Source organism: Tamandua tetradactyla, chromosome 16, assembly GCF_023851605.1.
Source record: "Tamandua tetradactyla isolate mTamTet1 chromosome 16, mTamTet1.pri, whole genome shotgun sequence".
Taxonomy (NCBI): domain Eukaryota; kingdom Metazoa; phylum Chordata; class Mammalia; order Pilosa; family Myrmecophagidae; genus Tamandua; species Tamandua tetradactyla.
The window spans coordinates 34094082-34115735 of NC_135342.1; the positions used below are offsets into that span (position 1 = coordinate 34094082).

General features: G+C 38.8%; 1 protein-coding gene across 1 annotated transcript in view; it reads left to right on the forward strand.

Annotated features, from left to right (window-relative positions):
* CEP89 (centrosomal protein 89) overlaps window positions 1-21654 on the forward strand; it is a 215418-nt gene that overhangs the window by 172637 nt on the left and 21127 nt on the right. The gene's annotated exons all lie outside the window — the stretch shown is intronic.

Consider the following 21654-nt stretch of genomic DNA (forward strand, 5'->3'; position numbering starts at 1 on the left):
ATACAGGAGCTGAGACAACTAATGCTGAATATACGAACAGAAATGGAAAAATTCTTCAAAAACCAAATCAATAAATTGAGGGAGGACATGAAGAAGACATGGGCTGAACAAAAAGAAGAAATAGAAAATCTGAAAAAACAAATCACAGAACTTATGGGAGTGAAGGACAAAGAAGAAAAAATGGAAAAAACAATGGATACCTACAATGGTAGATCTAAAGAGGCAGAAGCTACAATTAGTGAACTGGAGGATGGAACATCTGAATTCCAAAAAGAAACAGAAACTATAGGGAAAAGAATGGAAAAACTTGAGCAGGGGATCAGGGAACTGAAGGACAATATGAAGCGCACAAATATACGTGTTGTGGGTGTCCCAGAAGGAGAAGAGAAGGGAAAAGGAGGAGAAAAACTAATGGAAGAAATTATCACTGAAAATTTCCCAACTCTTATGAAAGACCTAAATTTACAGATCCAAGAAGTGCAGCGCACCCCAAAGAGAATAGACCCAAATAGGCGTTCTCCAAGACATTTACTAGTTAGAATGTCAGAGGTCAAAGAGAAAGAGAGGATCTTGAAAGCAGCAAGAGAAAAACAATCTGTCACATACAAGGGAAACCCAATAAGACTATGTGTAGATTTCTCAGCAGAAACCATGGAAGCTAGAAGACAGTGGGATGATATATTTAAATCACTAAAAGAGAAAAACTGCCAACCAAGACTCCTATATCCAGCAAAATTGTCCTTCAAAAATGAAGGAGAAATTAAAACATTTATAGACAAAAAGTCACTGAGAGAATTTGTGACCAAGAGACCAGCTCTGCAAGAAATAACTAAAGGGAGCACTAGAGTCAGATATGAAAAGACAGAAGAGAGAGGTATGGAGTAAAGTGTAGAAAGAAGGAAAATCAGATATGATATATATAATACAAAAGGCAAAATGGTAGAGGAAAATATTATCCAAACAGTAATAATACTAAAAGTTAATGAACTGAATTTCCCAATCAAAAGACATAGAATGGCAGAATGGATTACGACCCAGCAATACCACTGCTAAGTATCTACTCAAGGGACTTAAGGGCAAAGACACAGACGGACATTTGCACACCAGTGTTTATAGCAGCATTATCTACAATTGCAAAGAGATGGAAACAGCCAAAATGTTCATCAACAGACGAGTGGCTAAACAAACTGTGGCGTATACCTACGATGGAATATTATGCAGCTTTAAGACAGACTAAACTTATGAAGCATGTAATAACATGGATGGACCTAGAGAACATTATGCTGAGTGAGTATAGCCCAAAACTAAAGGACAAATACTGTAAGGTCCCACGGATGTGAACCGACATTTGAGAATCAGCTTGGAATATATCATTGGTAACAGAGACCAGCAGGAGTTAGAAACAGGGTAAGATAATGGGTAATTGGAGCTGAAGGGATACAGACTGTGCAACAGGACTAGATACAAAAACTCAAAAATGGACAGCACAATAATACCTAAGTGTAATGTAACTATGTTGGAGCACTGAATGAAGCTGCACCTGAAATATGGTTTTTTGTTTGTTTGTTTGTGTGTTTGTATCTTTTGTTTTTGTTTTTTTTCTTTTTCCTTTATATATATATATATATATTATTAGTATTATTATTTTAATTCTCTTCTCTATATTAACATTCTATATTTTTTCTGCTGTTTTGCTAGTTCTTTTCCTAAATCGATGCAAATGTACTAAGAAATGATGATCATACATCTATGTGATGATACTAAGAATTACTGAGTGCATTTGTAGAATGGAATGATTTCTAAATGTTGTGTTAATTTCTTGTCTTTTTTTTGATTAATAAAAAAATTTAAAAAAAAAAAAGAGCACACCAAGGGGCATGGCATAGAAATGAGAAAGGAAACGACAATAAGAGAAAAGTAAAGATAAAATTAATTTGATACACAGTGATAGATCCAGAAGATAACTCTGGGTGAGCCAGCATACCTGTTGTTGCAGTCCCCAAGAAGAAATTGGAGCAGTGGAACTTAATCTGTTCTAAATCATAACAATAAGACTTCTGAAGTAAAAGAGTGAAAGGCCCAATTGATATCAAGATGTGGAGTGAGATGCTTCAGGGCTCTGTCCCCACTGCAGAAGCTTTGAATGACCAGCAAGAACTGGCAGAAACATCCTTTCCAAAGCTCCAGGAAAGAATTAAAGGACTGCAGTAACAGGGCAAGTGCTGAATCAAGAAGAAAGCTACTTAAAAGTGGTAGGAGCTTATGGTGCCCTGGCCGGCCCTTACCCCATTTGTCACCAGCTTGGCTTACAGCTGGCCTGCACTCCCAGTATAGATCCCTGATCCCAGTTCCAGAGGGTGCAGAGTAACCCTCTAGTACATAAAGGGACCAGACATGTCTGCATGGTGATGGCAGTCTGTCTGGTGGTGGCTTGAGGGACTTACCATCACAAAACATTCCTTGCACGTAGAAGGCAGTTCACAGAACTCTCCTACAGGCCACTATAGGACAGCAGTCAAGTGACCGCCTGGGGCAAGGGATTTTTGGCTATACAACATATAGTGCAGTACCCAGGACCAAGAAGAAACTGTTTCCTAGGGAAGAAGAGACATTTGTATCCGTGTAAGTAGGATAATTCCAGGGGACAAATGCACATTGCCAGGACAAAGTGCATATGCAGAAAGGATCAGAGAGGCCTTGCCCTTTGCGCTAGAGCTGCTCTCTTAACTCATTGTGTGGATAAGCCACTTAAGGTGGTTACCTAAGTGAAAATCCTTACTCTTAGGAAATGTACATGGCCGTAGTAAAAGTTCAAGGAGCATGATGTATACAACCTACACTCAAATGATCAGGAAATGGATTGATGAATAGATTAGTGGATAGATGGATAGATAGAATAATTTGGCAATCATGATAAAATATTAATATTGGTAGATCTAGGTGTTTAGGGGGTAGAGGTAAACTAGAATTCTCTGTATGAAGTTTGTGTTATTTTTGTGACTGTCCTGTAAGTTTGAAAATATTTCAAGGTAAAAAGTTAAAAAGAAAAAAAAGATTGACTATCAATGGAAAGGGTACATTATGTACCTAGGAAAAATTGTCCAGAAATGGACCCAGAAAATTGACCCCAAGATATATCCCAGTATATGATTTTAAAATACAAGAAGAATATCCTGGGCAAAGACCAAGAGAAAGAAAATCAGATTGGCATCACACTTTTCCACAGTAGTGCTGAATGACAGAGAACAATGGAATAACAGCTATAATTACTCCAGGAAAGGTAGTATAAGCCAGTGATCTTTCCATCCAACTACGCTGCCCTTCAGACAGTCTTGAACACATAAGAACTCTAGGAACATTTTTTTCCGTAAATCTCTCTTAAGTATCAATCAGACTTTGAGTCCAGCAAGCAAGAAATGATTAGGAAAACCTCAGCAAAAGGACTGACAGTAAGCAATGGATACATTTAACTATGAACTAAGTTTTAATGTGGGATAGGCTGATAGAATAGAATGTAAATATTTTCTGATAATGTAGAAATAATGCAACCAGAGGAAAAGTGATAGGCAAAGAGAGAAGAAAGATAGAAAGTATAATAAGCTTGGTTATTGCTTCACATGTAATAACCCAAAAGATATCATTTAAAACTGAAAATTTAGTTGTAGAAGCTTAAGTATATCTAAATAAAGTTTAAACATATTTTGGTGTTTATAAAGGTACATGCCAAAAATAATATACCGGTGACTATAATTAGGTGGTGGAACAGAGTGAGGGGAGGAGTGAGGAAAAGGTTATTGTGAGCTAACATTGTTACTTTTGGTAGGTAGCCAATGGGTACTACATGTTTTAGTTTCCTTGGTTGCCCAAGCAAATGCCCTAACATGAGTTGGGTTAAGCAATGGGGATTTATTCACTCACGGGTTTGAGGTTTGGAAAAAGTCCAAATTAAGGAGTTATCAAGGTGATGCTTTCTTCCCAAGGACTGGCATTCAGGGGCTGGCTGCAGGTGCTTTTTGGTCCTTGACTTGACACATGGCAGCATTTCCCTTCTCTTCCTGGTTCTGTTGATATTCAGCCTCTTGCTTCCCATGATTTTCTCTCTCTCTCTCTGCCTAAATTTCGTTCCACTTATAAAGGACTCCAGTAACAGGATTAAGACCCATCCTGATTGGGTTGGGCCACACCTTAACTGAAGTAACCTCATCAAACGGTGCTTCTTTCAATGGGTTCACACCCATAGGGATGGATTTGATTTAAGAACATGTTTTCTGTGGGTACATTAGCATCAAACCACCACAGTATCTAAAAGGAGGGGACTACAGACACATTGTATAAAGACCTGAGAGTGAAGATTACCACAAGGATCAAAAGAGATTCTTCTTAAGTAGAAGAATTGCAATACCAAAAGAAGAACAAAGAAAACAGACCCCATTATAAAGTCTTTAAAAATACATATAAATAAGACAATAGAGGAGAAATTAACAACTGAGACTAAACAAACCTCATATAAATAAATGTAAATGAGCTTAATTTACTCATTATGGAAAATTAATTTGTACTCCATGAGGATGTAGAGAAAGAGGCACACTTACCACTGTTGGTGGCAATGTAAAATGATACTCCCACTTTGGAATGCAGTTTAGCAGTTCCTCAGGAAGCTAAGTATAGAATTGCTATATGATCCAGCAATCCCATTACTAGATATATATTAAGAGAACCTGAGGGCAAGGACACAGACATTTACACACTGATGTTTATACCAGTATTATTTACAATTACCAAGAAATGGAAATACCCAGATGTCCATCAACACATGAGTAGCTGAACAAACTATGGTATATACATACGATGGAATATTATGCATCTTTAAGACAGAATAAAGTCATGAAGCATGTAACAATGTGAATGAATGAATGAATCTTGAGAACATTATGCTTAGTGAGATTAGGCAAAAACAAAAGAGCAAATACTGTATAGTCTCACTAATGGACTAACATTAATGAATGAACTACTACCTGATGGTAGCACAATAATGTAGGTACACTGAATGATGCTGAATGTGAGTATGGTTGAGGGAGGAGGGCTGGGGGCACGTTTGAAACCAGAAGGAAAGAAAGAGAATAAAGACTGAGATGATATAATTTAGGAATGCCTAGAATAGACAGTGATGGCATTAAATGTACAAATATAAAAATGTTTTTGTGGAGGGAGAACAAGTGAATGTCAATACTGTAAGGCATTGAAAATGGATGGTATATGGTACAAGTACAATCAATGCAAGTTACAGTCTATAGTCAACAGTAACATTTTAATATGCTTCCATAGTAAATATAACAAAGGCATTGTGACAAAACTAAATGTCAACAGGTGGAGGCAGGCATGGAGGAAGAGTATGGATTCTTTGTGGAAAAAAAGGAAATGTCTTGGATGGACCATGGTGGCTCAGCAGGTAGAGTTCTCACCTGCCATGCCGGAGACCCAGATTCAATTCCTGGTGCCTGCCCAGGAAAAAAAAAAAACAAAAAAACAACTCTTCATAGTATAATGGCAAAGGCATGCCTATTTACTTAGGTTGGATGTGCGAATAAAAGTGTTTAAAAATGAACAGAGAGAAATAAGTGCTAGAGAAAATGTGAGAAAGAGATGTACCTATTCACTGTCAGTAGGTGAACTGAGAGCTACAACCCTTGGAGGGCAGTGTGGTGGTTCCACTGGAGGCTAGGGGTGGGATTGCCATATATGATCCTGAAATCCTGTTTAGTATATACCTAGAGGAACTGTGTGGGGACATGAGTGGACATTTGCACACTGTTGTTTATGGTGGCAGTGTTCGTGATTCACAAAGAATGGAGGTGGCTGAAGGTTACAACGACTGGGAAAGAAGAGGAAACTATGATATAAACATACAATGGACTGCTGCACTGCCGCTAGAAGGAATGAAGTTCTGAGACATGTAGCTAGATGAATGAACCTTAATGACTGTATGTTGAATGCAATGTCAAAAACAAAAAGACATACTATCATGCCTCGCTCATAGGGATTAACTGTAATATAAAAACTCAGTGAATTGCAATCAAAAGCATAGGTTATGGTTGCTCCGGGTCAAGATGGCGGCTTAACAACATGTGTATTTTAGTTCGTCCTCCAGAACAACTACTAAATAACCAAAAACAGTACAGAACAGCTCCTGGGGCCAAGTCAGTGACCAGACACACAGCGTACCCCAGTCTGGACCAGCTGGACCGGCTGTGAGTACCCCCAGAACTGTGAGTTCCAAAGCTGCGGGGGCCAGCGCCCCTCCCCCACAGGCTGCTTCCCAGAGGGGAAAGGAAAGGACTTTACCAGCAGCAGGGACTGAGCCCAACCAAATGCCAATTGTGGAAATAATTAACAAATTCTGACTACTAAAAGTAGGCCCCCAGTTTAGGTGAACCTGATGAAAGCGGAGGTAGCTCATTTTTGCCCCGGCGCCAAGGGGGCAGGACTGACAGGAAAAGGGGGGGAAAAAAAGAGAAGGAAACAGGTTTTGTGGCTGTATATCTACAAAGGCTTGACTGCCTCTGGATACAGTGGCAGGACTTTTCAGGCTGCAACTGCCCCAGGCATAGGCAGAAGTGAGCTTTTGGGGGGCTTATCTGGAACCTGTGCCTTCCCCAGGGGACGGGTGAAGCCCCAACCAGGTGGAATCCCTCCATCAAGGAATTCAGACACCAGAGCTTGGTAATTTGAAGCCATTAAAACCAGTCTACAACCTCTCCTCTGTCTCCACCATGCCCCCAGCAAGGAGAGTCTTCCAAAGTTAAAGGTACTGCATCATCTTATGCTGGTGGGACCTGCAGTCAGACAAGCACCACATACTGGGCGGGATAAGAAAAACAGAGTCCAGAGACTTCACAGGAAAATCTTTCAACCTGCTGGGTCTCACCCTCAGGGAAAACCGACGCAGGTGACTCTTTCCTCTTGATAGGAGGCCAGTTTGGTCTGGGAAAATCTGGCTGGGGTCTATAATATCTAAGTAGATACTCCTAAGTGTGTGTGTGGGGGGGAAGGCACCACACAAGCAGGGCAAGAAACAAGAAAACAAGAAATGAAAAATTCTCCTCTGTTAAGCAAAACTTAAGCTAAAGGTCCAGATAAAGCTGAATGGAATGTCAGAGAACAGATAGACAACAAATTCATCCCGCAAGAAAACCCTAGATAAAAGAAGTGAAAGCAATCTCCAGAATAAACTAATTAAGGTAATTGAATGCCTAGATGCCAGCAAAAAATAACAAATCACAGTAGGAAAATTGAAGATATGGCCCAGTCAAAGGAACAAACCAACAATTCAAATGAAATGCAGGAGCTGAAACAATTAATTCAGAATGTACGAACAGACATGGAAAACCTCATCAAAAACCAAATCAGGGAATTGAGGGAGGATGTAAAGAAGGCAAGGAAAGAACAAAAAGAAGAAACTGAACATCTGAAAAAATAAATCGCAGAACTTATGGGAATGAAAGACACAGTAGAAGAGATGAAAAAAACAATGGAAACCTACAATGGTAGATTTCGAGAGACGGAACATCTGACATCCAACTAGAAACAGAAACTATAGGAAAAAAAAATGGAAAAATATGAGCAGGGACTCATGGAATTGAAAGACAATATGAAGCGCACGAATTTACGTGCTGTGGGTGTCCTGAAGGAGAAGAGAAGGGAAAAGGAGGAGAAAAACTAATGGAGGATATTATCAATGAAAATTTCCCAACTCTTATGAAAGACTTAAAATTACAGATCAAAGAAGTGCAGCGCACCCCAAAGAGAATAGATCCAAATAGACATACTCCAAGACATTTAATAATCAGAATGTCAGAAGTCAAAGAGAAAGAGAGGATCTTGAAAGCAGCAAGAGAAAAGCAATCCATCACATACAAGGGAAGCCCAATAAGACTATGCGCAGATCTCTCAGCAGAAACCATGGAGGTGAGAAGACAGTGGGATAATATATTTAAATTATTAAAAGAGAAAAACTGCCAACCAAGAAATCTATATCCAGCAAAATTGTCCTTCAAAAATGAGGGAGACCAAGCCGCAGTGGCCGGCACCCTGCGCCCCTCCCCCCAGACAGCTTCCCGAAGGGAAAGGAAAGACACTCTAACAGTAGCAGGGACTGAGTCCAACCAAACACCAATTGTGGCATTAATAAACAAATTCTGACTACTAAAAATAGGCCTCCAGCTCAGGCAAAATGGGTCAAGGTGGAGAGTGCTTATTGGGCTAACTGAAAAAGAGGAAAGGGGACGAAATGGAGGTGAAGCCCAACTCTGGTGGAATCCCTCCATCAAGGATTCACACCACAGGGCTGGGAAATTTGAAGCCATTAAAACCAGCCTACAACCTCTCCTCTGTCTCCACCACTCCCTCAGCAGGGAGAGCCTTCCAAAGTTAAAGTAGCCACAACATCTTTTGCTGGTGGGACCCGCAGGCAGACAAGCGCCACATACTGGGCAGGATAAGAAAAATAGAGCCCAGAGACTTCACAGGAAAGTTGTTCAACCTTCTGGGTTCCACCCTCAAGGAAAACTGACACATGTCACTCCTTCCCGCTGATAGGAGGCCACTTTAGTCTGGGAAAACCCGGCTGGAGTCTGTAATACCTATGTAGACACTCCTAAGGGTGGGGAGGGAAAAGGCACCTTAAAGCAGGACAAGAAACAAGAAAACAAGAACTGAAAAATTACCCTCTGTTAAACAAAACTTAAGCTAGAGGCCCAGAAAAAGCTGAACTGAAGGTCAAAGAACAGATAGAAAACAAACTCATCTAGCAAGAAAACCCTAGGTAAGATAAGTGAAAGCAGTCTCGAGAATAAACTAATTAAGGTAATTAAATGTCTAGATGCTTGCAAAAAATAATGAATCACACCAGGAAAATTGAAGATATGGCCCAGTCAAAGGAACAAACCAATAGTTCAAATGAGATGCAGGAGCTGAAACAATTAATTCAGAATATATGAACAGAAATGGAAAACATCATCAAAAACCAAATCAGTGAATTAAGTGAGGATATGAAGAAGGCAAGGAATGAACAAAAACAAGAAATGGAAAGTCTGAAAAAACAAATCACAGAACTTATGGGAATGAAAGATACAGTAGAAGAGATGAAAAAAACAATGGAAACCTACAATGGTAGATTTCAAGAGACAGAGGTTAGGATTAGTGAACTGGAGGATGGAACATCTGAAATCCAAAAAGAAACAGAAACTATAGAGAAAAGAATGGAAAAATATGAGCAGGCATTCAGGGAATTGAATGATAATATGAAGCGCACAATTATATGTGTTCTGGGTGTCCCAGAAGGAGAAGAGAAGGGAAAAGGAGGAGAAAAAACAATGGAAGAAATTATCACTGAAAATTTCCCAACTCTTATGAAAGACCTAAAATTCCAGATCCAAGAAGTGCAGCGCACCCCAAAGAGAATAGATCCAAATAGATGTACTCCAAGACATTTACTAGTCAGAATGTCAGAGGTCAAAGAGAAAGAGAGGATCTTGAAAGCAGCAAGAGAAAAGCAATCCATCACATACAAGGGAAACCCAATAAGACTATGTGTAGATTTCTCAGCAGAAACCATGGAGGCGAGAAGACAGTGGGATGATATATTTAAATTACTAAAAGAGAAAAACTGCAACCAAGAATTTTATACCCAGCAAAATTATCCTTCAAAAATGAGGGAGAAATTAAAACATTTTCAGACAAAAAGTCACTGAGAGAATTTGTGACCAAGAGACCAGCTCTGCAAGAATTACTGAAGGGAGCACTAGAGACAAATACGAAAAGACAGAAGAGAGAGGTGTGGAGAAGAGTGTAGAAAGAAGGAAAATTAGATATGACATATAAAATACAAAAGGTAAAATGGTAGAGGAAAGTACTACCCACAGAGTAATAACACTAAATGTTAATGGATTGAACTCCCCAATCAAAAGACATAGACTGGCAGAATGGATTAAAAAACAGGATCCTTCTATATGCTGTCTACAGGAAACACTTCTTAGACCCAAAGATAAACATAGGTTGAAACTGAAAGGTTGGGAAAAGATATTTTATGCAAATAACAGCCAGAAAAAAGCAGGAGTAGCTATACTAATATCCAACAAATTAGACTTCAAATGTAAAACAGTTAAAAGAGACAAAGAAGGATACTATGTACTAATAAAAGGAACAATTCAACAAGAAGGCATAACAATCATAAATATTTATGCACTGAACCAGAATGCCCCAAAATACGTGAGGCAAACACTGCAAACACTGAAAAGGGAAATAGACACATATACCATAATAGTTGGAGACTTCAATTCCCCACTCTCATCAGTGGACAGAACATCTAGACAGAGGATCAATAAAGAAACAGAGAATTTGAATATTACAATAAATGAGCTAGACTTAACAGACATTTATAGGACATTACACCCCACAACAGCAGGATACACCTTTTTTTCAAGTGCTCATGGATCATTCTCAAAGATGGACCATATGCTGGGTCACAAAGCAAGTCTGAACAAATTTAAAAAGATTGAAATCATACACAACACTTTCTCGGATCATAAAGGAATGAAGTTGGAAATCAGTAATAGGCAGAGCGCCAGAAAATTCACAAATACATGGAGGCTCAACAACACACTCTTAAACAACCAGTGGGTCATGGAAGAAATTACAAGAGAAATCAGTAAATATCTCGAGGCGAATGAAAATGAAAACAGAACATATCAAAACTTATGGGATGCGGCAAAGGCAGTGCTAAGAGGAAAATTTATTGCCCTAAATGCCTATATCAAAAAAGAAGAAAGGGCAAAAATTCTGGAATTAACTGTCCACTTGGAAGAACTGGAGAAAGAGCAGCAAACTAACCCCAAAGCAAGCAAAAGGAAAGAAATAACACAGATTAGAACAGAAATAAATGAAATTGAGAATATGGAATATTGGAAACAATTGAGAAAACCAATAAAACCAGAAGTTAGTTCTATGAGAAAATCAATAAGATTGATGGGCCCTAAGGAAGATTGACAAAAAGAAGAAGAGAGAGGACGCAAATAAATAAGATCAGATATGGAAGAGGAGACATAACCACTGACCTCAGAGAAATAAAGGAGGTAATAACAGGATACTATGAACAACTTTATGCTAATAAATACAACAATGTAGATGAAATGGAGAAGTTCCTAGAAAGGCATGAACAACCCACTCTGACTCAAGAAGAAATACATGACCTCAACAAACCATCACAAGTAAAGAAATTGAATCAGTCATTCAAAAGCTTCCCAAAAAGAAAAGTCCAGGACCAGACGGCTTCACGTGTGAATTCTACCAAACATTCCAGAAGGAATTAGTACCAACCCTGCTCAAACTCTTCAAAAAAATTGAAGTGGAGGGAAAGCTACCTAATTCATTCTGTGAAGCCAACATCACCCTCATACCAAAACCAGGCAAAGATATTACAAAAACAGAAAACTGCAGACCAATCTCTCTAATGAGTATAGATGCAAAAATCCTCAGCAAAATTTTAGCAAATCGAATCCAGCAACACATTAAAAGAATTATACATCATGACCAAGTAGGATTCATCCCAGGTATGCAAGGATGGTTCAACATAAGAAAATCAATTAATGTAATACACCATATCAACAAATCAAAGCAGAAAAATCACATGATCATCTCAATTGATGCAGAGAAGGCATTTGACAAGATTCAACATCCTTTCCTGTTGAAAACACTTCAAAGGATAGGAATACAAGGGAACCTCCTTAAAATGATAGAGGGAATATATGAAAAAACCCACAGCTAACATCATCCTCAATGGGGAAAAACTGAAAACTTTCCCCCTAAGATCAGGAACAAGAAAAGGATGTCCACTATCACCACTGCTATTCAACATCGTGCTGGAAGTTCTAGCCAGAGCAATTAGGCAAGAAAAAGAAATACTAGGCATCAAAATTGGAAAGGAAGAAGTAAAACTATCACTGTTTGCGGATGATATGATACTATATGTCGAAAACCCTAAAAATCCACAGCAAAACTACTAGAGCTAATAAACGAGTACAGCAAAGTAGCAGGTTACAAGATCAACATTCAAAAATCCGTAGTGTTTCTATATACTAGTAATGAACAATCTGAGGGGGAAATCAAGAAACGAATTCCATTTACAATTGCAACTAAAAGAAATACTTAGGAATAAATTTAACTAAAGAGACAGAAGACATATACAAAGAAAACTACAAAAAACTGTTCAAAGAAATCACAGAAGACCTAAATAGATGGAAGGCCATACGGTGTTCATGGATTGGAAGACTAAATATAGTTAAGATGTCAATTCTACCTAAATTGATTTACAGATTCAATGCAATACCAATCAAAATCCCAACAACTTACTTTTCAAAAATAGAAAAACCAATAAGCAAATTTATCTGGAAGGGCAGGGTCCCCCAAATTGCTAAAAGTATCTTGAGGAAAAAAAAGAAGCTGGAAGTCTCACGCTGCCTGACTTTAAGGCATATTAAGAAGCCACAGTGGTCAAAACAGCATGGTACTGGCATAAAGATAGTTATATTGACCAATGGAATAGAATAGAGTGCTCAGATATAGACCCTCTCATCTATGGACATTTGATCTTTGATAAGGCAGCCAAACCAACTCATTTGGGACAGAACAGTATCTTCAATAAATGGTACCTAGAGAACTGGATATCCATATGCAAAAGAATGAAAGAGGACCTGTATCTCGCACCCTGTACAAAAGTTACCTCAAAATGGATCAAAGATCTAAACATTAGGCCTAAGACCATAAAACAGAGGAAAATGTAGGGAGGTATCCTATATATCTTAGAATTGGAGGTGGTTTTATGGACCTTACACCTAAAGCAAGAGCACTGAAGAAATAAATAAATAAATGGGAGCTCCTCAAAATTAAATACTTTTGTGCATCAAAGAACTTCATCAAGAAAGTAAAAAGACAGCCTCCACAATGGCAGACAATATTTGGAAACGACGTATCAGATAAAGGTCTAGTATCCAGAATTTATAAATAGATTGTTCAACTCAACAACAAAAAGACAGCCAATCCAATTATAAAATGGGAAAAAGACTTGAACAGACACTACTCAGAAGAGGAAATACAAATGGCCAAAAGGGACATGAAGAGATGCTCAGTGTCCCTGGCCATTAGAGAAATGCAAATCAAAACCACAATGAGATATCATCTCACACCCACCAGAATGGCCATTATCAATTAAACAGAAAATGACAAGTGCTGGAGAGGATGTGGAGAAAGAGGCACACTTATCCACTGTTGGTGGGAATGTCAAATGGTGCAACCACTGTGGAAGGCAGTTTGGCAGTTCCTCAAAAAGCTGAATATAGAATTGCCATATGACCCAGCAATACTATTGCTAGGTATCTACTCAGAGGACTTATGGTCAAAGACACAAACGGACACTTGCACACCAATATTTATAGCAGCATTATGTACAATTGCAAAGAGTTGGAAACAGCCAAAATGTCCATCAACAGACGAGTGGCTAAACAAACTGTGGTATATGCATATGATGGAATATTATGCAGCTTTAAGACAGAATAAAGTTTTGAAGTATGTAACAGCATGGATGGACCTTCAGAACATTATGCTGCGTGAGACTAGCCAAAAACTAAAGGACAAATACTGTATGGTCTCACTGATATGAACTGACATTACTGAATAAACTTGGAATATGTCATTGGTAACAGAGACCATCAGGAGATAGAAACAGAGTAAGATATTGGGTAATTGTAGCTGAAGGGATACAGACTGTGCAACAGGACTGGATACAAAAACTCAGAAATGGACAGCACAAAACTACCTAATTGTAATGTAATTATGTTAAAACACTGAATGAAGCTGCATGTGAGAATGATAGAGGGAGGAGAGCTGGGGATATAAATGAAATCAGAAAGAAAGATAGATGTTAAAGATCGAGATGGTGTAATCTAGGAATGCCTAGAGTGTATAATAATAGTGAAATGTACAATGTACAGATTTTAAAAATATTTTTGCATGAGGAAGAACAAAGGAATGTCATTGCAGGGTGCTGAAAATAGATGACAATTAATACTTTATAGTGTCACCTTATATGCGAGACTAAAGCAAAAAATGTTTTTTGCAAAATTATATTTTGACTAGAGCATTTCCTAATATAACTCATGTAGATAGTTTGATTGGACATCATAAGTACTTGGAATCTCAGGTAGCACATGAGATTTTCTTGGTTTTTCCAGGTGATGCCCTGATGAATCCCAGAGTGATTTGATCAGTGAGTGGAAAAGTATTTGCAAAGTCCCCTTCAGGGAATCGTGAGAACAGGGGAAAACTCAACTTCCCCAAGTTGAATTCTTGATATTCTCACAAGCAGTGTGGACAACCAAAGCTACAAGCTGAGTCCCCAGTCTTGGGGTTTGTTCATATGAAACTTAACCCCACAAAGGATAGTTCAAGTCTACTTAAAATTTAGTCCTAAGAGTCACCCCCAAGAGAGCCTCTTTTTTTTAATTTTTTAACTTTTTTCATTAATTAAAAAAAAATAACAAATAAAACATTTAGATATCATTCCATTCTACATATACAATCAGTAATTCTTAATGTCATCACATAGTTGCATATTCATCATTTCTTAGTACATTTGCATCGATTTAGAAAAAGAAATAAAAAGACAACAGATAAAGAAATAAAATGATAATAGAGAAAAAAAAGACTATACATACCATATCCCTTACCCCTCGCTTTCATTTACCACTATTTCGAACTGAATTTATTTTAACATTTGTTCCCCCTATTATTTATTTTTATTCCATATGTTCTACTCTTCTATTGATATTGTAGCTAAAAGAAGCATCAGACATAAGGTTTTCACATTCACAGAGTCTCATTGTGAAAGCTATATCATTGTTCAATCATCATCAAGAAACATGGCTACTGGAACACAGCTCTACATTTTCAGGCAGTTCCCTCCAGCCTCTCCACTACATCTTGAACAACAAGGTGATATCTACTTAATGCATAAGAATAACCTCCAGGATAACCTCTTGACTCTGTTTGGAGTCTCAGCCATTGACACTTTGTCTCATTTTACTCTTACCCCTTTTGGTCGAGAATTTCTCTCAATCCCTTGATGTTAATTCTCAGCTCATTCTAGGGTTTTTCTCAGTCCCTTGATGCTGAGTCTCAGCTCATTCCAGGATCTCTGTCCCACATTGCCAGGAAGGTCCACACCCCTGGGAGTCATGTCCCACGCAGAAAGCAGGAGTGTGGTGAGACTGCCCATCATGTTGGCTGGAGAGAGGGGAAGAGAGGTTCTTTTGTTGCTCAGATGTGGCCTCTCTGTTCATCCAACATGATGAGCAGTGAATGTGAAATCCTTGTGTCTGATGCTCCTTTTAGCTACTGTATCAACAGAAGAGTAGAACATATGGAATAAAAATAAATAATAGGGGGAACAAATGTTAAATGTAGTTTGAAATGCTAGTAGTAAATGAAAGTAGTAAGGGGTATGGTATCTATAATCTTTTTCTCTATTATTGTTTTATTTCTTTTTCTATTGCCTTTTTCTTTTTCTAAATGTTCTAAGAAATGATGAATATGCAACTTTGTGATGTTATTAAGAATTCTGGATTGTATATGTAGAATGGAATGATATCTTAATATTTTGTTTGTTAATTTTTTTTAATTAATAAAAAAAGTTTTAAAAAAATGAGGGAGAAATTAAAACGTTTTCAGACAAAAAATCACTGAGAGAATTTGTGACCAAGAGATCAGTCTGCAAGAAATACTAAAGGAAACACTAGAGACAGATATGAAGATAGAAGAGAGAGGTGTGGAGAAGAGTGTAGAAAGGAAGACTATGAGTAAAGGTAAAAAGAAGGAAAATTAGATATGACATATAAAATACAGAAGGCAAAATAGTAGAAGAAAGTACTACCCATGCAGTAATAACACTGAATGTTAATGGATTAAACTCTCCAATCAAAAGACATGGTCTGGCAGAATGGATTAAAAAACAGGACCCATCTATATGCTGTCTCTACTCAAAGGACACGAGGCCAAGGACACAAATGGACATTTACAAGCCAATGTTTATAGCAGCATTATTAACAGTTACCAAGAGATGGAAACAGCCAAAATGTCCATCAACAGACAGTTGACTAAACAAACTGTGACATTTATATAAGATGGAATATTATGCAGCTGTTAAGACAGAATAAAATTATGAAGTATATAACAACATGAATGGACCTTAAGGACATTATGCTGAGTGTGATTAGCCAGAAACAAAAGGACAAATACTGTATGGTCTCACTGATATGAACTGACATTAGTAAATAAACTTGGAATATTTCCTTGGTAACAGAGACCATCAGGAGATAGAAATAGGGTAAGATACTGGGTAATTGGAGCTGAAGGGATACAGATTGTGCAACAGGACTGAATATAAAAACTCAGAAATGGACAGCACAGTATTACCTAACTGTAATACAATTATGTTAAAACACTGCATGTGAGAATGATCGAGGAGGGCTGGGGCATAAATGAAATCGCAAAGAAAGATAGACGATAAAGATTGAAATGGTGTAATCTAGGAATGCCTAGAGTGTATAATGATGGTGCCTAAATGTACAAATTTAAAAAATGTTTTTGCATGAGGAAGAACAAAAGAATGTCATTACTGCAGTGTGCTGAAAATAGATTGTAATTAATAGTTTAAAATTTCAACTAATGTGTGAGATGAAAGCAAAAAATGTTTATTTGGTAGAAATCTATACTTTGACTAGTGCATCTCCTAATATAACTTATGTAGATAGTTGATTGAACACCTTAAGTACATGGAACCTTGTATAGGACATGAGATTTTGTTGGTTTTTCCAGGTGATGCCCTGATGAATCCCAGAGTGATTTGATCAGTGAGTGGCAAAGTATTTGCAAAGTCCCCTTCGGGGAATGGTGAGAACAGGGGAAAACTCAACTTCCCCAAGTTGAATTCTTGATATTCTCACAAGCAGTGTGCACAACCAAAGCTATAGGCTGAGCCCCTAGTCTTGGGGTTTGTTCATATGAAACTTAACCCCACAGGGGATAGGTCAAGCCTCCTTAAAATTAAGCCTAAGAGTCACCCCCAAGAGAACCTCTTTTGTTGCTCAGTTGTGGCCTCTCTCTCCAGCCAACACAGCAAGCAGACTCACCACCCTCCCCCTGTCTATGTGGGACATGACTACCAGGGGTGTGGATCTTCCTGGCAGCGTGGGACAGAAATCCCAGAATGAGCTGACATTCAGCATCAAGGGATTGAGAAAAACTCTAGAATGAGCTGAAACCCAGCATCAAGGGATTGAGAAAACCTTCTCGACCAAAAGGGGGAAGAGTGAAATGAGACAAAGTGTCAATGGCTGAGAGATTAGATTCCAAACAGAATCGAGAGGTTATTCTTATGCATTAAGTAGATATCACCTTGCTATCCAAGATGTAATGGAGAGGCTGGAGGGAACTGCCTGAAAACGTAGAGCTGTGTTCCAGTAGCCATGTTTCTTGATGATGATTGTATAATGATATAGCTTTCACAATGTGACTGTGTGATTGTGAAAACCTTGTGTCTGATGCTCCTTTTATCTACCTTGTCCACAGATGAGAGGAACATATGGAATAAAAATAAATAATAGGGGGAACAAATGTTAAAATAGATTTAGTTTGAAATGCTAGGGATCAATGAAAGGGATCAGTAAGGGGTATGGCCTGTAAAATTTTTTTTTCTGTTTATTTTTCTGTTGTCTTTATTTCTTTTTCTGAATTGATGCTAATGTTCCGGGAAATGATCATGATGAATATGCAACTATGTGATGATATTGTGAATTGCTGAGTGTATGTGTTGGGAATGTTTGTGTTTCTTGTAATTTTTTTTAATTAATAAAAAATTTAAAACTTTTTAAAAATTAAAAAAAAAAAAAGCATAGGTTATCAGGTTGGGGCCTATTCTAGTTTGCTAGCTGCCAGAATGCAACACACCAGAGACAGATTGGCTTTCAATAAAAGGGGACTTATTTAATGTATAGTTCTTCAGAGGGGAGGCAGCTGTCTTTCAACTGAGGTTGTTTCTTACATGGGAAGGCACAGGGCGATCTCTGCTGGCCTTCTCCCCAGGCCTCTGGTTCCAACAGCTTCCCCTGGGTGATTCCTTTCTGCATCTCCAAAGGCCTGGGTTGAGCTCCGAGTGCTGAGATGAGGTAGGCTGAGGTGAGGTATGCTGAGTTGCTTGGGCTATGCTACGTTGAGCTCTCTCATTAAGCTTCCAGCCAATTAAACATCATTCATTGCAGCAGACACGCTTCCTAGCTGACTGCAGGTGTAATCAGCAACAGATGAGGTTCACATGCCATTGGCTCATGTCCACAGCAGTAGAACTAGGCCCCTTCAACTGGCCAAATTGACACCTGAATCTAACTACCACATGTCCACCCCTTGTCAACTTGGCAACTATACAAAGTACCTTAAACGATATTAAACTGACAAAAATTCTCTTCTGGCTATGGACCTATGAATCTCAAAGCAAGTTGGTGCCAATATGCAAAGGAGGGACAGTCACAGTATACATGTTTTCATTTCCCTAGGGAGACATTGGAAGGAACACAGGAGTCACAAGACCCAAACAGTTCTGAAAACCTGCAGAGCAAACTCCATTGAATTTCAAAGTCTGAAAGTCATCTATCCTTCAGCTTTAGAGAGTGGCAATCCCACCCTTTCCAAGGGCCTATGCAGTGGCCCACCTCTTTCTGAATTAACCTTGGGGGACATTGAGGAGACCACCTTTTTCTCGGCCCCACCCTCTCCAAGCATTGGGGCCACACTTGGGCTGTCTGCTATATCTGGGGCACACGCTCAACCCCTCCATTTTGTGGCAGCCGGACTCTCCCCAGTCCCCAAGGAGCCTGCTGTACCTTCTCCAAGGCCTGAGGATACACGGCTTTTCCACTGCAACAAGGTGGGAGACTCGTCCTCACCCTTCAGAACAAACTCACCCTCTCCATGTATATGGGTGGGTCCATTCTCCTGGCCTGAGGTTTCTTGGCTTCAGACCTGAGCTTCCATTGTTCTCACTCTGCAAACTCAAATTTGTCCCTCTCTGTCTTCCTTTGTCCAGATGGCAGTGATTCCGTTTACACCAACGATCTTTTCAAGCATTCCAGGACTTCTCCATCATTCTCTTCACAGTTCCTCCAAAATCTTCCCCTTATCCACCCAAAAACTGGTCCAGCATGAGTGGTGTTTGCAAACTGCAGCAGCACCACAATCTCTGGTACCAAAATCTGTTCTACTTTGCTAGCTGCTCGAATACAACACACCAGAGATGGATTGGCTTTCAATAAAAAGGGACTTATTTAGTTTATATATAGTTCTTCAGAGGAAAGGCAGCTAACTTTCAACTGAGATTCTTTCTTACATGGGAAGGCACAGGGTGATCTCTGCTGGCCTTCTCTCCAGGCCTTTGGGTTCCAACAACTTTCCCTGGGGCGATTCCTTTCTGCATCTCCAAAGGCCTGGGCTGAGCTGCGAGTACTGAGCTGAGGTATGCTGAGTTACTTGGGCTGTGCTACTTTGAGCTCTCTCATTTAAGCTTCCAGCCAATTAAATCAAACATCAGTCATTGCAGCAGGCACACCTCCTAGGCAACTACAGATGTAATCACCAACAGATGAGGTTCACATGCCATTGTCTCATATCCATAGCAATAGAACTAGGCACCTTCAACTGGCCAAGTTGACACCTGAATCTAACTACCACAGGACCTATTGTAAAGGGTCCTAGATTGTAAACTCTTACATCAATCACATATATTCAGGAGTTGTAACTGTTATTTCTAAATTCTGAGATAACTGAGCTGTTTGTATATAATCTGGTCATTCCAATAAATTTTGGATGATATCAGAGACTCAGAGTCAGAGCTCTGAAGCTATGAAAGTCAGCAATACTCCATATAGAAACTGTTTAAAAAGTTGAAAAATGGATCAGACTTTGACTAGAGATATGAATGAAGCTGATTTGGATAGGACTAATGTATATTAGAATACAGGGTAAAGGATGATATGGTCCTTATTTTAAACTTCAACTTCTGTGTGAGACCAAAGGAAGAGAGGTTTACTTCATTCAAAATTTGTATTTTGGGTAGTGCATTACCTAATATAACTTGTGTGGTCAGTTTAGTTGAACGCCATAAGTCCATGGAATTTTGAATAGACTGTGAGATTTGTTGGTTTGTCCAGGTTAGCGTGATGCCCTGATACATCCCAGAGTAATTTGGGCAGTGAATAAATAAGTATTTGTAAAGTTCCCTAGGGGGTCTGGAAAGAAAGGAGGAAATATTCAGCTTCCCCATTTGGCGAATTCCTTGTATTCTCACAAGCAGTAGGGACAACCAAATCAATAGGCTGAGCCCTTAATCTTGGGATTTGTCCCTATGAAACTTATTCCTGCAAAGGATAAGCTAAGCCTACTTATAATTATGCCTAAAATCCACCCCTAGAGAACCTCTTGTGTAGCTCAGATGTGGCCTCTCTCTCTAAGCCAACTTGGCAGGTGAACTCACTGCCCTTCCCGCTATGTGGAACATGACTCCCAGGGCTGTTAATCTCCCTGGCACTGTGGAACAGAACTCCCAGGATGAGCTGGACCTGGCATAATGGGATTGAAAAAGCCTTCTGAGCAAAAGGGGGAAGAGAGAAATGAGATAAAATAAAGTTTAAGTGGCTGAAAGATTTCACACAGTCAAAAGGTTATCCTTATGCATTATATAGATATCCCTTTTTAATTTATGGTGGAGTGGAGTGGCTAGGGGGAAGTACCTGAAACTGTTGAGCTGTGTTCCAGTAGCCTTGATTCTTGAAGACAATTGTATAATGATATAGCTTTTACAGTGTGACTGCACCTTTTATCCAGGGCATGCACAGATGAGTGAAAAAGTATGGATAAAAAATAAGTAATGGGGGGATAAGGTGTAAAATAAATTGGGTAGATGGAAATACTAGTGGTCTATAAGAGGGAGGGGTAAGGGGTATGAAATGTATGAGTTTTTTCTCTTTCTTTCTCTTTTCTGGAGTGATGCAAATGTTCTAAAAATGATCATGGTGATGAATACACAACTATGTGATGATATCTTGAGCCATTGATTACAGACCATGTATGGACTGTATTTGTGTGAAGATTTACTACCTGACAAAGTATCTTAGAGAGATTAAAAATAAAAAGATGGGGGTGCATGGGCAGTTCAGTAGTTAGAGTGCCCGCCTTTCATGCAGGAGACCCAGGTATGTTTTCTGGACCATGTACCCAAAAAATGAATGAATGGTGAAGATAACCCAGATTTACACACACACAAAGAAAGCAAAGTTTACAGTCTTTACATCTACCAGAGAGAATTCGGACCAAAAGTACTAAATGAGACCAAAAAAAAAAACGAAGGGGTCTTCAATAATACTAACAAGTACAATATATAATAGTTGGGTTTGCTTGGTTTTTTTGGCATGGCTGGCTCCAGGGAACGAACCCCAATATATAATAGTTTTGAATGCACTAAATAATACAGCATCAGATTTATAAAGTGTATAATTTATA